Genomic DNA, 5,469 nt, shown 5'->3' on the forward strand with positions numbered 1-5,469 from the left:
AACTTTTCTTGTAATTCTAAACAGGTAAAGCTGTATTAGTAATCTGCATTACTCTTAACATTTAATACTGTAGTATTAAATAGAGGTTTTCTTTATATTAATTTATATTAAATACATAAATGAAATTCATTAGAAATGAGGTAGCTTTTTCCTTGTAGCTTTGCTATATTCCTGCTCCAGTTCAGGTATAAATATTGTTTTTTGAAATAAAGTGTTGCTGTATTAAGAACCAAAGCGCTAATTGTAGCTGACAATTTAAAATAGAAGTTTGATAGTCTTGATTCGATTTATGAATCAAAACTTAGGAAAAAATATGCTGTGATACTACTAGGAGGTCCAAATTAAAGGGTTTTTTTTTTATTGGTGTAACAATCCTCGAATATTTTCTGTGAGAGCGTGGGCAAAAGGTTTATGGTGGTGAAATTAAATTGTGACCTGGGCTCAGGTAGATTATGACCATGACCTGCTGCAGGAGTGGGCTCTCTCTCAACTTAACGCTTTATGTTTTTGCAGGAATCTGCGCAGTGCAGAGTGATGGCAGTCACACAGAAATTCACAGACCTCACCAGCAGGCCTGCGCCTGGACCTACAGGACAGCAGAAGGTCAGAAGGGAAACAGCAGCCTCCTGCCCCGAGGAGCAAAGGTCACTGACTGGGTCAGGATGAGGCTTCATCACTGTAGTGCAGAGGTGAGACACACAGTGCTATGCTAATAATCTGTTTTTGTCAACACACTTGAACTTGAAACGGTTCTAAACTACCCTCAATTAATTCCACATAAACAGATGAACTAGTTTGCTTGGAAACTTTACATTTATAATGTACATTGAATTAAGTCTTCAGAGTATGACAGTTTATGTCTTCACGGAAAAGCGGTGAGCTTTACATTCTTCTCATTCTTCACATACACCCTTTTTGTTCACTCATTTCTTGCCCTCTGCTTAATAGTGCCTGATCCAATTTGTTAGATTCTTCGGATTTGGCAGATAAGAAGAGGTGGCCACTTGTATAATCTATATTTTAATTCATGTGTCCACGCTCTTTATCCCTTTAAACATACATAGGTGGGGGGCCTTAGCCTGTTGTGTGCATAAGGTGTGCTCATGTGGAAAGACTTTCAGGGTGGCTAAGTCCCTCACTTCACTAATTCTCCCTTTTCATCTCTCTCTCTCTATGTCCTCCTCTTTCTAGTTGGCTCTTCTTTGGTCTCTATAACACCCTTTATTTTCCTGTGCTCCCACGAAGAAATACTTCTTTCTTTACTTCATTATTATTATTATTATTATTATTATTATTATTATTATTATTATTATAAAATAATAAAAATTTCGCCCTATGACAGCTGGGATAGGCTCCAGCGCCCCCCGCGACCCTGAAAAGGATAAGCGGAAGCGAATGGATGGATGGATGGATATTATAAAAGCTAACCCTTTTTCACCTGACTGGTAGAATTTTTAAAAATTTTCCCATCCAGTTTCTTGCATAGTTATTGATTATTTTAAAGGAAAATGTGTGGTTCACTGTTTTGTATTTTTCCCCTCTATTAGATGCTCATCACAGTATATATCCTACTGTATCGACAGATATTTCTGGCTTCGGTTGCCAGTTACTTTGCTACCTAGTTGGCAAAACCTTGCAAGCTATGTGTTTTATAATGTTGCAGATGATGGAAGGCTGAAACCAGATGTAGGTGACTCACCCACTTCCCTCCCCACTTCCTCCTGAGTGTCAAGTGACATGACAAGATTACCTTCCCTATCCTAACAGTTGCTATAGCAGGCCATCAAGGGTGAGAACGCTGCTCAGCTCGTGCATGTTCAACCTCCTGCAGAGAACAAAGTAGACGGAGTGATGGAGGCAGTACTGGAGAGGGAAGCAGAGGGAGATGAAGCCCCTTCCATAGAGATTGAGGGCCGTCATTGGGGATAGACAGAAGAAGTGATTTTTTTTTATTTCCCTCCAGGGTTAGATGAGCGTTCTGTGACATTGGCTTAGTTCTATATCAGCATGCCCCCCAAGAGAAGAGGTTGCGTTTGAGAATCAGACAAGGGAAGATCAGAGGAGATTTCACAGCCTGTGGCTATCCTCCTCCATAGCGTTAGACCACCTCTTAAACCTCCTTTGCTTTGCTTCAACTCGATGAGGGCTGCCGGTCTACTTAGTCAATATCATATCCACGAACTAGATAAATCGATGCAAACAAGCTTTGGCTGGACATGAGCTTTAGAAGTAGAGGCATAGCTACAGGCTAAATTTGACACAGAAATGCATCAATCCAGAAGTGACACTCTTCACGTCCTCTTTGTATTCATAGCAGCAATTAAGAGCTAGCATGCACCAGCGTGCATTCATGCTGTGTTTTCCCCTCACAAAACTCCCATACACATTGTGCATTAGTTGCAATTGTTCCATAAGCAAGTGCCGGTGGGAGCATGTGTGATTTCACACATTGCAGTGTTGCTTCCACAGCTGAGCACTCTCATGTATATGGAAAGACTTGAAGAGAGGGAAGCAGTAATCCTCTCATTTACAGTACCTCAGATCTGGTGTGCCTTCTTTCTCTTTCTCTTAGTTTCTCTCTTGAACACGCAAACACACATGCACACACACGCACACACACGCACACATGCACACAAACACACGCACACACAGACACCTCAGCATGTCATATCTCCTCCTGCTCAAACCTCCCACCCCCCTCCTCCATCCCAATTCAGGCTCATCTTGCCATCACCTCTCCAGCTCCGCCACCCCAGAGAAACCAATTCAGACTGTAGCTCCACACCGTCATGGCATGTTGGCCAAGGGAGATGGAGTCCTTTCAGGTTCTCGGCTACAACCTCCCTCCCTCCCCCCTCCCCTGTCGCTGCCCCCTTGCTGCTTCTCAACATTTCCTCAACATGCCTGGTGTAACAGCAGGGTAGCTAGACAGCATGATAGGACTGCTCCTGAGAATCTGTTGGAGTTATTCTGCACATTATGTGACCTTTTAAAGTTTCTACAAAATTGCATGTGGGTGTGTGTTTTTTATGATTCTGCTCTGAGCCTGCCGTTGCATGGTTAATACTGTCAGATTAGTGAGAGTGTTAGAAACAAATGAAGCCTGCATTATGTGTTTAAACAGACTGATTGTGAGGTTTATCTGTAATAGGTTATCTTTATTGGCAAAACCAAACACCTACCTCCCACCCGTGGCTTCTTAAAGTTGGCAATCTGCTCCTAACAGCCGGCTGTTTGCTGGGAATATTTTTCCCAGGCTTTCTAGATTTGTATGCAGAAACCGCGCTACTTGGCTGTTCTTAAAAGTTGATTTAAATTATACCCTCTGCATTATGCGGCTTGATAGGAAATAAATCTCTTCAAGTGAATACACTGGATGGAGGGAGGTGGTGAAAGGGGCCAAATGTGTGTTTGCCTGGGTGTGCGTCGGCACAAAGGTTTAAAGTTGTGTTAAAGTATGTTAACTGAAATTAAAGTCTGTGCTGAGGGGCTTGAAAAAGGAAAAGAGAGGGGAGGATATGGGTGTCAGGAAAACAGAATTGGGTTTAAAAACAAAAAAATTTTAAAAGTAGAATCAGCCTCTGGGAGAAAGCTGTCCATGTTAAAATTATGTGTGATATTAACTGTTAAAGAGTTCATATAGTTTACATATATATACATTTACTGTATAGTTTGGTGCGTGTAGTACATTCAGCAAATATAAATTACCATACAAGTTACTCACTTTGCATTGGTATTTGTTATTCTTTACCTCCTTAAAGCAGAGAGGCCTCTGGCATCTCAATGTGCACTGGCTGAATGGTGGCTGTATTAAAGATTGGTGGTGGCGAGGGTGGTGGGGTGCAGCAGGGTGACGAACAGAGCGCAGAAGGGAGGGACAGGGGTCCACTGAAAGGCAGCGGGCTGCAGAGTGAATAGGAAAGGGGAGGGGGGGGGCATTAGTGGCGGAGGGCCTCCATTGGTTCAATGCAACGGCCGAAGCAGCTGTGAAAAGAGGTCTCCCCTTTTTCCCACGCCCAGTACGACGCAGAAACCCTGCTTCAGCCTGCCAGGGTCAAGTCACATTTTTAATATATACACTGGGCCTGCGGACTCTCACAATGCATACGCACAGCTCATTTATTTTATGTATGCACACAGACAGACACACACTTGTATGCACACAGCAAGTAGGCAGCCTCTCAGACGGCGACAGAGGTGGGGGCCAGGAGAGAGTATTATGACACTGTTTTCTATCCCGCTGGAACCATTGTTTCATCTTGCAAATTAACAAAGTGCGAGTGCGTCCACAAACACACGTGCAGATGCCACCACCGCATTTGTGATCCTCTGGTTTATAGGGTTTTTTTCTAACAGAAAACACTACACTACACTACAACACTACAAAGATTTGTGACTTTTTTAAAATTCCTACATGTTGATTTTGTTCTTTTTCTGTCTCTCAGTTCAGGCTTACATGCTCATGAAATTCCCAAAGTCCTCCTCGAATAGCTAAAAATGCATTTTTCTTTTAGTGTGTTCACTCTCATACCGACCACCACACTGCAGCCCCTTTCTTCTCACATGTTTACGTCTCGGCCGCCATTTACAAACTATAATCGTATTCCAGGGAAGGGGATCTAAATTCTTTGTCCTGACAGACACCCCCCCTTTTAAAAAACATACCCCACCACCACAACCCAGTGCCAGATGCCCTTCTGTATTGTGTGGGTGCTGGGGGCAGACAGGCAGGCAGTCCCCTTCTTCTGTCTGTCTTTCTCTCTCCACCATGATGTCACCTGGTGTGTCTGTATGTCTATCAGGGCCTCGACAGGAACTTAAGTGTGGGAAGGGAAAGCATTCAGGGTAGGAGGGGTGATGGTGGTGCGAGAGGTTCAAGGAGGGGTTCAGGATTGGTAGGGGGTTTTTTTTTAGGGAGGAGAGGTGGGGAGGTTGATGTGTTGGGAAGACAGTGTCTGCCCTAAGAGGTCAGTTAGTGGACTTGAGCATGGAGCAAGTGTGTGTCTCTATGTGTGTGTTTAAGGGTGGGGGTGTCGGGGGGTTCTCCTAGAAACTCTAAAGCAAAGTGGAATTTAGATGAATCTGTTCATCTGTGTCTTCTACTAATTCATTCTGGAGTCCAAACTCCTCAGTGTTATTCTCACAAAGGGCTTGAAGAGAGAGGATGTGAAGAAGAAAAGGATCGAAAAGCACCTTTTTTGTTATTATGAATTCTATCAAGTACATTCACAATTGTGCACAGATGTAGAGGATTCAAGGCAACGTGACAGCTTAAGCATAAAACATGTTGTTCTAGCATGTTGAGAATTACATTAAACAAGTGTTGATTACCGAGCCAAATCACTAAATGAGTTTGATCAAATTCAAGTTCTTTTAATAATATTTCCTTCTGATTTTTAGAAATGTGGGAAGGGAAGTGCACTTGTAGACCTTCTCCAGTTTAGTTTGTGTAGGCAGTTTTTAAAAAAA

The 5,469-nt window shown here is 43.0% G+C and overlaps 1 long non-coding RNA gene across 1 annotated transcript in view; it reads left to right on the forward strand.

Moving 5' to 3' along the window:
* LOC102208697 (uncharacterized) overlaps positions 1-5,469 on the forward strand; it is a 36,860-nt gene that overhangs the window by 9,165 nt on the left and 22,226 nt on the right. The window contains exon 2 of the long non-coding RNA XR_311757.1: positions 514-689. This is a non-coding gene — a long non-coding RNA (uncharacterized LOC102208697). The remainder of the gene's footprint in view (positions 1-513; positions 690-5,469) is intronic.

Source organism: Pundamilia nyererei, unplaced genomic scaffold (assembly GCF_000239375.1).
Source record: "Pundamilia nyererei isolate P.nyererei 1_Seehausen unplaced genomic scaffold, PunNye1.0 scaffold00056, whole genome shotgun sequence".
Taxonomy (NCBI): domain Eukaryota; kingdom Metazoa; phylum Chordata; class Actinopteri; order Cichliformes; family Cichlidae; genus Pundamilia; species Pundamilia nyererei.